General features: G+C 41.9%; 1 protein-coding gene across 20 annotated transcripts in view; it reads right to left on the bottom strand.

Moving 5' to 3' along the window:
- SASH1 (SAM and SH3 domain containing 1) overlaps positions 1–12,451 on the bottom strand; it is a 324,315-nt gene that overhangs the window by 134,474 nt on the left and 177,390 nt on the right. The window lies entirely within an intron of this gene.

Here is a 12,451-nt window from a genome sequence, read left to right as displayed (position 1 = left end):
GGGCAGAAGGGGCATCTTCTCTGGTCTTCTTCGTCCCTGCTTGTCCCCCTCTAGGGACAAGATATTTTCTACAACCGTGGTCACCATTATCTGCTGATGTTCTCTCTCTCTCTCCCTCCCCCACCCCACTCTCTCTCTCTCTCTCTCTCTCTCTCTCTCTCACACACACACACACACACACACACACACACGTAAACACTCACCCACACATGACCCCAGGGTGATCTCAGGCAGGAGGTGAGGACTACAATGCCAGGACCGAAGGGACAGGCAGGCCTATGAGAGGGGCCTCCCTGTGCCCCATTTTCAGGGTATGCAGCACAAAGAGGAAAAGAGAGGGGGAGGAGAGACAAGAGGCAGGAGGAGAGACCCTGCATTTGAGCATCTGCTCATTGGCAGGAAGGCCTGTAAACTAGGGGCTTTTGGTCCAGGTATGCTATGGACAGAATCAACCGTCTGTTCCAAGTCTATGAAGAGCTAGTGTTGGTTCATTCCTGGGTCCTCACCCAAGCTTCCAACACTTGCCTTATTACTGGTTCCCTGTCCACTATTCTGCAGTTCCATGTGACCATACAACAGGCTCTCACTTGCGGAGGGAGGGAGGGAGGAAGAAAGGGCAAGCTGCTGCCTTGGAGAGGTACGGACCTCACAAGCAATACACAGTGGGGGAGGTGAGGGAGCTAGGAAGTCAGTTTGGAAGAGATGCGGGTACCAAATGCACTTTTCTATTGTACTCCAGTTTTTACAAAGATCATCCTCATTGGATCCTGGGTTTTCACATTTAGATATCCATTTTAAGACAGCAGCCTATCCTTTAGAACCATACTAAAATATAGGTTTACATAAGCAAATTTTAAAGCAGGAAAAGACTTTTTTTTATTATCAAATATACTTTCATTGGGAGCCTTTTCTCCTCTAATCAGAAGTTTGAACCTCTTAACATATTTTACGTTTTTATTAGTCAATGGATTCATTCTTGTAATAAAGGCACTTTTCCCCAGAATTATACTTTCCAAAATTTACTGCTTTAAAAACTTTCTTATTTATGCTTATTTTAAACACTAAGAGTAATAACAAAGCCTCACTTTTTGAGGATAGAAATTCAAAGATGTTCAAAATGCCATTGTCATTCCTTTCACAGCTATTTATTGATCATCTAGTACATGCTGGGAACTCTTCTAGCCACAGAAATGCAGTAGTGAAGAATGTATTTATTATACACTCACTATAGAAAGGTGAAAGACAGAACACGAAGTACTGTGGGATTCTGAAGTAGACTGTAGTACAGACTGCACAACCTTGGGAACACACTAAAACCAGGGAACTGTACACTTAAAAGAGTGAATTTTATGGTATGTGAATTACATCTCAAAAAAAAAATCATTTTACAAAGCCCTATGGGAGTGTTCTGAAGGGAGATAATATGTACTATGCGCTTTCACATGTTAGGTATTCAATAAACGCTTTACAAAGAACACAATCAGCTGTGGTATTTAATTAAAAGAAGATTCCTACTCAAAAAAAATATATATATATAATCTTGGTTATTACTGTAGTCAGCATTATCGTTCTAACTATAAGTGCCCTTATAAGTCCAGCCCTGTTAAATTCATCCAAACTTTAGCTGTTTCCTTGTGTTGATCCAGGTTATGGCACAGAATAATCTGAGCAATTGTACAAGTTCTTGTCCAATTACTCAGAAACCAGCCTTGTGCTTGATTTTAGGTTGTAGAGTCCCGACCCTAGCGTGAGGCACCTGCTCCTCCAGACCAGTTCAGCTAAGCTTTCCAACCAACAAGCATCACCACCTTTACCTTTTCTATTGTCCTAATGCTTAACGCATCTCCAGGTGAATGGATGGATACTAGAATTTGCTGTAAGCAGATCTCTATGTATCACCCACTTATGAATATGACTAATAGAATCTTATCCTTGGATGTCTTGTTCTATTGCAACATGAACTTCCTGAAATGAGGCTTATATTTTCTGTGACTAAAAACTCCCCCATGACACTACCTACGTTACTGAGACACGCCAGAAAACCATTAAATATTGTTTTTACTTTGCTGTTTTTACCAGTTCCCTGTATTCACGTTCAGGAAGAATAATACGTGCCATCATTTAGCTACCTCTAAAATAGTTATTACATAATACACTAAAATTACAATATTTAGAACCCTCTAATATTCTGTTAAACTACATTTTCAAGAAAAGGATACAGGTAAAACAGCAAAATGTTTTATTTTACTTTATTTACTTTCTTTATTATTTTACCTTTCACGTTATTTTACCTTCTTTAATGGAATTCTTGAAACGTCTATTACCTCTTGTGTTCTGTAACAATGTAGGGAATATAATTTAACAGATTCTTTTTAATTTACAAGGTTTTTGGCCCCTCTTCTAAATAGTCCAGACTGTCGAGATTCTTGAGTTCTGTTTACTTTTTAAATGTTCTGTGTCTCCATTTGCGAACATTTCCTACCACTATCAGATGACCATCTCTAGCAATGAGTCAACCCTCTTTTAATTTACTGCTTCTACTCTGTCCTAGGTAAAACATCATGTACGTTCATTTGTGAGTGTCACGTACGTTCATTTGTGAGTGTGTATTTGTGTGTATGTAAAGAGAGAAAGAAGAGATGAAGAAGTAAAGAATGAACAAATAGAAAATTGGAAATTCCAGGAAGCTACTTAAAACCCAACTGTTTAGAATTGTTACCCTTGGTAAGTATTAGGAGACTTTAAACTTCTACTTTAAGGAATTTTTGTGAGGTTTTTTTTAAAAAAAATTTATAATGAGTGTATTATTGTAATTTGTATAATAAAAATTACTTTATATTATATTATTGTTTATAATATCACACATTTAAATTATATTACCCAAACACTTAAAGTAATCTGTAAATCAAGATTTACTCCCTGGGGAGGAGTGGGGGGGGAGGAGTGGGGGAGGAGGAGGGGGGAGGAGGAGGGCGGAGGAGGAGGTGGGGGAGGAGGAGGGGGTGGGGAGTAGGGAGGAGGAGGTTGGGAGGAAGGGGGAGGGAGGCGGGGGGGGGGAGGAGGAGGCGGGGAGGGGGGGAGGAGGCGGGGAGGGCTGCTTTGGGAAGAATATCCTGAGAATAAAAATGGAAGGTTAATGCGTGGCCTGGGGGGGGGTTCAGAGATTTTGCACTGACCTCCTGGTTTCAAATTCCATCTCTGATACCTACCAGCTATTAGATTTTTAATAAGTCCTACTTACTTAGTATTCCTATTAGAAATAATACTTATTATAAATATTCACTGAGCCCTAGCATGTACCCGGGAACTCTTCCTGGTGCTTTACAAACATTATCTTATTTAACCTTTACAACATCTGATGAAGCAGCCCTGTCATCCCCATCTGACAGTGCCCAAACCGAGGTTCCAGGCAGGTCCCAAGCAGTAAATGTCCAGACAGGTGGGCGACGCAGCTTCCCTACCAAGTTATTTAGTCTCTCTTTGGGAGCATTATTTTCTGCCTCTGCCCAACTGAAATCATAAGATTACTAATACCCTTCTCATAAGGATATTAAAACTAAATAAGGTAGTACATGTGGATGTCTCATAAACTCCAATGTACTTTTTATTTTTTTTTACTATTTTTAAATTTTATTTATTTAATTAATTTATTTTTGGCTGCATTGGGTTTTCATTGCTGTGCACGGGCTTTCTCTAGTTGCAGCGAGTGGGGGATACTCTTTGTTGCGGTGCGCGGGCTTCTCATTGTGGTGGCTTCTCTTGTTGCGGAGCACGGGCTCTAGGCGCGTGGGTTTCAGTAGTTGTGGCACGTGGGCTCAGTAGTTGTGGCTCGTGGGCTCTAGAACGCAGGCACAGTAGTCGTGGTGCACAGGCTTAGTTGCTCCATGGCATGTGGGATCTTCCCGGACCAGGGCTCGAACCCGTGTCCCCTGCACTGGCAGGTGGATTCTTAACCACTGTGCCACCAGGGAAGCCCCCAATGTACTTTTAAAATGTCATTATTACAATAATTATCAGCATCGTTGTTATGGCCTCCTCACACTTTACCCTTCCTTTCTAGTTACTGGCAGTATTTTAGGTACTGAGTTTTACACATGTTAGGCTATACTGGTGATCAACGATACAAAATAGCTTCATTGATAATTATCAGAAAATCACCAGCATTTAAAAGATTCATCAGAAACACTAAATGGTGAGTTTTTACTTAAGCTAAAATTCTCCTTTAGAAAGAAAGTTTTAATCTTCATGAGTCAAGTAACTGACTCCAATGAAGAATTCAGATAAAATATCAAAACAGATTCCAAAAGATGAAAGAGATCAAAGGAGTATCTTGGAGAAGGGAAACCCACACCCCAAGGAGAAAGGATATCCACACACAAACAAAAATACCCTTTGAAATCACAGCTGGAAATCTGTCTTCCTCTTGGCATCTTTGTTAAGAAGCCATGTCTCTGTTATCGCACACATTAAAAAATAACATACACTCCCACAAACACATCCAGATGTTCACGAATATTCATGATGTGCTTCCAGTCTGGTTTGGACATGCCCTTGATTTATTTCTGATTAAGTTCCATCAGCTTCTGCTGGGGTCCATGAGATGGATGACATTGCTGTAGCACAAATTTTGAACATCTTCATATTCTAAATAGTTGCAGAAGGTCTCTCAAACTATCCCTTAGAAATAAATGATTTATGCACAAACCTCAGAATAACCAAAGACAGAGAAATTGGTTTACTCCTGAACCCAAACTCTAAGACGCCTTCTAAAGTTGATCAATTAAGCCTCCACTTCTAAAACAAAGGTTGACATGGGGGATCGGGGGGAGGGCAAAAAACTAGAATCTGATGTCCTTTTTCAAGTAATACAGTGAGACTTGAAAGGAAAGGCAACAGACATGCTCTGAAGTTACCAAGATGTATTTTCCAGTCACCAAGTTACTCTGTGTCCTTCCAAACACAAAATGGTTGAAAAGCCAGAAAGACCAACTGAACCGACTGCATAGAACAAAGTAGCTCAACATTTTACCATCTTGCTTTTCTTCTATTTGAAATAAAATTCTCGAAACTTCCAAATGGAAAAAAAAAAGGCAGCTCCAAATCAAAAACTACTGCTGAAACCGGTGTGATAATCTTCTCAAAACAGGTGGCCAGAGAAAGGTCCAGTCAATATACTTGGTGTTCCGGAGCCCAGTTCTTTCTGTCCTTAGTCATTTCAGTTGGTTCACAGGAGCTGTGGTGAGAGATCCCCCTAAAATATGGACCTAGTCTAGGGAGTTCCCTGGCGGTCCAGTGGTTAGGGCTTGGCACTTTCACTTCCGGGGCCCAGGTTCAGTCCCAGGTTGGAGAACTAAGATCCCGCAGTGGCTAAAAACAAATAAATAAAATAAAATAAAATATGGACCTAGTCTACAGCCATAGCACCCTGATCACGCCCCATCTTGTCTGATAAAATGTGGACCTATAAGGTCAGAAGGCCAATGTGAGGTGTGTGTTCTGACACCAGAGAAGGCTCATAACTCTGCTCCAGGTGACCTCCTGTCCGGGGCCTGCTCACATCTGCGTAATCCCACTCCAGACCCAACTCTTGCCATTTCAACCAAGCTGGGCCTTAGAGGACAGGTGGATCAACCACTTGGCCTGGGCCACTCAGCCTCTGCCGAGGATCTCAAACTTAGACCTTTGACAATAACAAAAAACACTGTAGATACAGCTACAGAAACCCATTCTTAGGGCCTGAAAATAAGGAAACATTCATCACACTCCTTTACATTTTGTCTCAAGTCAAGACCATACTGCCTCTAGTGTGCCACAAATTAGCATGTTTAAGTAGCCTATAATTAGCTTGTGATTAGCATAAATAAATTACACTGTAATCTTCCACGTTAAAAGTGTTTAATTGTTAAATGTAGACATTGAGATCACACTATACTTTTGGTAACCTGGTTTTAATATTCCAGGGCTCCAAAATGCGCCTGGCCTGGGCCTCACTTAACTTTGAAAGGTCCCGATTCCAAAAACAGTGACACTCCTTTCCCCTCCAAGCCCAGATTCTGCCATCAAAAAGTGGCCTCTTTAATTTCTTGCCTTTTTTCCCCAATTATTGTCAATTTGATTAACATCCAGGAATGCTCTCTGTTGTATGTAAATGAAAACAACTACAAAGTTCAGACTCTTTTCCCTTTCTGGCAAGCATTTATACTTTGAGCAGAATGCTATTTTGGTGTTTAATCCCCTGGGCACATTGTGTTTATAAATGCAAACAAACAAAAATCAGTCATTTCTGAATGCTCAGGAGCAAAACCAGAAAAAGAAGCTGATGTTGTTGATTCCTATTTGAAAAGTCTGATGAAGACGGCTCAACTATTCTACCACACATAGCACATCTCATCTGTCCATCTCCATAATGGTATGAGCCGTCTACAAAGGTCTCTAAGTTTAAGAGGATGGAAGCATACCTAAATTGATCCTAAATATAATAAAAATCTTCTTAATTATGAGAGGTACGGGATGCCAAGATCAAATCTGGCAGCCCAGAGACCTATTCATATTTATGTCCATGTTAACGTGGTGCAACGAACAAAACAATGCTAAGTTGGGACTGGGCATTTGACTACAAATGGGACTTTGTCTGAGGAGCCCAAGCAGGGAACTGTATTACCATCTGGCTTAAGACATAAAGCCTCAGTGTATTTTGACATCAAGTGTGTAAACCCCACAGCAGAATGTGGTTCAGACTCAACTGTCTAAGGCCCATCTTTTCTGACTGCAATCTGCAAATCAACAGTAGCCCAAAGCTAGCAAATAATGTCCATTAAGACAAAACGAAACAAAACAAAAGCAAATGCCCTGGTGCAACAGTTGGGCTTTAGCATTTAGCAGTTGAATATTCAAAGTCAGGACAATTTGCAACACAGCTCACATATTTATCCTGGGGGTGAGAATAAGAATTCAGGTAGCCTCCTGGGGCAGCCAGTGTTCCCTAAGCACTGAGGTGGAGGCAACCCTTATCTTTTCTTGAATATCTTTTCTTGAATATTCAGGGAGCTCAAAGGTACAGGAAACCTGTTTTCCACAGGCTTTGCAGTCTCTAGCAAATAACAAAAGAAGAGCAGTCAATAAAACAAAACAAAACTCCCCACGGAGACTGGACTAGTCTGCATGACTGGGGAGAGCCACAAGGTCACCTTGGCCCAGCCGGTCAACTATTGCAAAATGGCAATTATTCTTGTTTTGTCTTGTGAATGGTGATGAATCAGAGCAACGTTCTACCTTTTTATATCATTAATGATCCAAGGACCTGTGAAAGGACAGCATGTATCTTTTCTCTGCACACCTGTTTATGCCTTAGGTTCCAGCCCTAGTAAACTTCTCTCAGTGGCCCATAAAAGCCACATTTTCTCTCATTTTTGACCTTTTCACTAACTGTGACCCCTGCTTTAAATTACTCTGCACTGTCTACACCTCGCTCCCCAACCAGATTAATCTTCTGTGTTTCCTTACAGTTGGGCTTGGATATCACCTCCTCCAGGAAGCCTTCTTTGATTTTCCTAAACTGGGTCAGGGGCTCTTTTGTGTACTCCTGTAGGGCATTTTAATAGTCTGATTAGGGAATTCCCTGCCAGTCCAGTGGTTAGGAGTTGGCACTTTCACTGCTGTGGGCTGGGGTTTGATCCCTGATCAGGGAACTAAGATTTCACAAGCTGCACACTGTGGCCAAAAAAAAAAAAAAAAAGTCTGCTTACTTGTCTAAAGCCCCCACTAAACTCTGACATCTTTGTGGACGGGGAACACATCTTTACCTGTATTTCTGGAATGACAACATCTCAGATGCTTGACGCTCATTTAATAGTTTTAAATAATTACATACACAAATGAATTCAACAAATACTTACTGAGCACCTATTATGTGCCATGCACTGTTCTCCATGCTGGAATACAGAAAGGACCAAAACAGACTGACAAAAATGCCTGTCCTCAAACTAGGATTTCCTGGGAAGGGATATGAGGGAACTTTGTGGGGTGTCCTGCATCATGCTGGGGTGTGGATAACATGCCTATATCCACTTGACAAAACTGGATAGCTAAGATGCAAGCATTTCAATATGTAAATTTTACCTCACAAAGAACTTTAAAAAAATAATAATTAAGCAGGCGTGAAGGGGCTTCCCTGGTGGTGCAGTGGTTAAGAATCCGCCTGCCAGTGCAGGGGACACGGGTTCGAGCCCTGGTCCAGGAAGATCCCACGTGCCGCGGAGCAACTAAGCCCATGTGCCACAACTACTGAGCCTGCGCTCTAGAACCCAAGAGCCACAACTACTGAGCCTGCGCTCTAGAGCCCGTGTTCCGCAACAAGAGAAGCCACCACAATGAGAAGCCCGCGCACAGCAACGAATACCCAGTGCAGCCATAAATAAATAAATAAAAATAAATAAATAAATTTTTAAAAAAGCAGGCGTGAAGAGTAAAGATGAAGTGAGGATGGCAGGATGCTGGTAACTGTTGAAGCTGGGTAAGAGGCACAGGAAGTTTGTTATAGTATGCTGTTTATATATGTTTGATATTTCCCAAAATAAAAGCTAAAAGAAACCTCTGCACTCAGGTGAGTAAAAATTAATGAAGTACAAATAACGGATACTCCTGCATCATGACAGGAGTTTTTGAACCAGGAATAGAAAGGAAGGAAGAGAAATGAAAGGTTATAGGTCACTTACAATGAGGGACCAGGCATGCTTATAGTAGTTTTCTCATTTAATCCTTGTAACAACTTTATATTTTTACCCCATTTTATAGATGGGGGAACTGAAGCTTAGAAAGGTGATACAACTTGCCAGTTAAGTACAACAACCAGAATTTGAACCCAAGTCTTCCTGACTCCCCCAGTCTCCTTCCATCATGTTTCTCACACCCTTTTGCCACTGTGACAATCACCGAGGCCAGGACTCCAGCTTGGGCGTGGGGTGGGAGTGGTAGGGTCTGAGGAAGCCCCAAGAATCACCCCCAGTCACACCAGACACCACTCTTACTGCCTCCTGTCTTTGTCCAGAATTATACCTCAAAAGATTAAATTACGAAAATTGCTAGGAACAATAATTATGCCCCAGAATCATTCCTACACCCTCGGCAATGGTTCTGATATCACATTTCTCTGTGATAATATGTAACAGTCTCAGTCCTCGAAGACCTGGGTGAGTCCTGCCTGGGCTCCTGGCTCTTGAGGCCCACACAGGTGTGTTAATAGTTTGGCACAAACTGTAAGTCACCTGTAAGTGGCACAGAGATCCTGTAAGTGGTGACTTCTCTGTCAAGACTGTGATACACCAACCACTGTACAAACTTGTTTCTGCCAACATCCAAGCAGACTCAGCCGCAAAGATGCCGAGGAAGCTGACATGGCCGGTAGTAAGAGGCTGCCTTGCATGTGTCCCTCTCCTGGCCATGGTGTCACTCTGACAGATGTCAGACTTAGCATCACTAGACATGGGCCCATTATGGACTTGGAAAGCTGCTGTCATTTCCAAACGCAGCTTCTCACAGCCAAAAAAACACACAGTGCTCAGGGATGTGCCCAAATGTATGGAAATACGGGCAACTTCCCTGCTGTTCCCAACCACTAATGTCCTAATCCCCAGCAGAGGCAAGGGCTGTGGTCCAAACACACGGTTCCTTTAGGGCCCACTTGGTGCTAAATAGAAACTCTCATGACAGTTATAAATCTCAATCATAATCCGTGCTTATGCTGTTGAATTTTCACCCATCTGTACTCTCTCTGTTACCTTCATCTAAACTAACTGGCCCCCAAAACACTTCATCAAATAAGGGCTTTATTCCAGTCAGGGGCCAGGTGATTAGGTCCTGGAGAAGTAGTTTGATATCCAGTCCCAAATCAAAACCTTTTATTTTTCAGGGTTAAGTCAAGCATCTCTGTGGGCAGGGTGACTTTTTGGCTTGTTTGTTCTCCAGCTGACATGTAATTAGCTCTTAAGGACACTGCATTTTTGGACTTTTTAAAGCCAAACATCAATATTCAAATATCTATTCTGTCTATAGAACATTTCCTCAATCTCCCAAATTCACCCATAGGATGTGAAATGAAACAAACCCATAAAACCAATTTAAACCATCACCCCAAACTCTCTGCCCTCAAAGCTGTCTCTAATGACTTTTTCTACAGCAGATACAACAAACCTAATGCTATTGTTTTCCCTATAAATTGTTTTATGTTCCTAACATGTTACTATTTCCTCTTAGTGCTTTCGGTGGATTATTTCCTCTCCAAGTCATCTCATTTCTGCTTTTTTTTTTTTTCTCCTTTCTGCATTTTTTTTTTTTTTCCTTTTTGGCTGAGCTGCACCACATACAGGATCTTAGTTCCCTGGCCAGGGATCAAACCCGTGCCCCCTGCAGGGGAAGCACAGAGTCCTAGCCACTGGACCGCCAGGGAAGTCCCTCACTTCTGCTTTTGACAGGGCTGCCCACTAGCACAGAAAACAAGTATTAAGCTGCAGGTCCTCAGATCCCAAGCTGCCCCAAAAGCCTAGCATGCAAGAAGTTTGCCTACTTGTCTGAAGGCAGAATTCGCAATCTAGAAATACAGGTAAATTCTGATGCAATAAAAAGTGGCGTTACGAAAAAAAAAAAAAAGTAGCATTACGGACTGAAAGTTGCAGCTTTTCAAGAAAATAAGTTCCCATCAGGACTCTATCTGTGATGAGCTAACCACCGTGAGAGGGAACTTTCCCTAAGTCGCCAGTGTTGCAAGCATGGCCTCAATGATGACCTTAAACAACCTCTAACTTCTGGACTCCTGAGCCGTGTGAAGGACCAAGACCATCTAACTTGGTCTTCAATACTTGCCTGGAATCTCATAGAAAGGGAACTGAATATGCTGATCTTACTTGTCTCACTAACTACACTTTAAAGGATGAAGAGAGTTTCCAGCTAGCTCCCATCAATTGTATCCACCACCACATTCCTGCACCTTTGATGAGAAGTAATTTAGCTCATGCAGTGTTTTCTCCCCACGCTGTCTTTTGCCAAAGCTCTGGAACAGAGCACACCAAATTAGCCCTCTCTGTCTAAATGGGAAGAAGTTATTTATTCCACTTCCAGGCAGGCTTCCTTTCCTACCAAGAAGCTGCTTTCCAACGTTCCCAAACACTGTGGAATGACTATGGTAACCCCAACTCTTAACCAGCTAGAATGTGGGGAAAAGCAGTTGAGCATCGTATCAAGGATCATCTGTCAATTCACAGCCATCATTTCCTTGCATGGTGAAATGTCCAAGGAAGCCACAGAGTATCCTATTATTCAAGGTCAAAATTGCAACATTCAACAACTCAGTGCAATAATGAAGTTGTTGTTTGGCTGCAACCTTGCCAAAAAAAAAAAGGCACTAACTGTGCCCCCACAGGAGAGCCTAATTAATTTTAACAGTCTTTTGCCACATGAGAATACTTTCTTAAAAGAAAGGAATAATGCCCCTCCCCACCCCCCTTCACACATGCCAGGGGACAAAGCTACAGGAAAGAAGCCCTTGGCAACAATGACGCCCATGTGCCTGCCTGGGCCAGGGTGTCAGGCTCCTGGGGTGATAGCTTTCTGCCCCCAACGGATGCTTCTCAGCCTTAATCGATTCCATTATACTAACTCCTACCCATGTTGAACACTAAATCAGTGAACAAAAAGGAAAAAGGATCAATAGTTATTTGACAGTTATGACATAAGAAATCTTCACGTGGACTGAATTAAGGAAAGAAATGAAACTGCATAAGAGCACCAGCATCTTACTTAGAGTGGAAGTGAATGATGTCTACTTATGGAATATATAGCAGCGGTGCCTAAACTATTTGGTGGGTCCCTTATCCAATAGGTTTTTTCAAACATAAAAGGAATTTTTTTAAAATTTTTTTTGAAGGATCTTCATACTGTTTTTTTTTTAAATTAATTTATTTATTTTATATATATTTTTGCTGTGTTGGGTCTTCGTTTCTGTGCGAAGGCTTTCTCTAGTTGTGGCAAGCGGGGGCCACTCTTCATCGCGGTGCGTGGGCCTCTCACTATCGCGGCCTCTCTCTTGTTGCAGAGCACAGGCTCCAGACGCGCAGGCTCAGTAGTTGTGGTGCATGGGCTTAGTTGCTCCACGGCATGTGGGATCTTCCTGGACCAGGGCTCGAACCTGTGTCCCCTGCATTAGCAGGTGGATTCTCAACCACTGCGCCACCAGGGAAGCCCCAAAAGGAATTATTAATAAAAGAATTATCTGTTCCGAGTTACTAATTTTTTCATCTCTACTCGAAGTAGATTTATGAAAAATCACAAAATAAATAAGGATTCAATTGAATCAGTAGTTTTCAAACATTTTTTTAAAGGCAGAGGTACTGTTACTCAGAAAAGATCCACGTAGTCCCCTAATACATAAAAGATGCTTAAAAAGGAGCTGGTCCAGGGC

This window comes from Delphinapterus leucas, chromosome 12 (assembly GCF_059928025.1).
Source record: "Delphinapterus leucas isolate spDelLeu-1000000601 "Yukka" chromosome 12, BTC_Dleu_Yukka2, whole genome shotgun sequence".
Taxonomy (NCBI): domain Eukaryota; kingdom Metazoa; phylum Chordata; class Mammalia; order Artiodactyla; family Monodontidae; genus Delphinapterus; species Delphinapterus leucas.
Note: the sequence above shows the minus strand (reverse complement) of the source record. Positions and strands in the feature narration are given on the sequence as shown.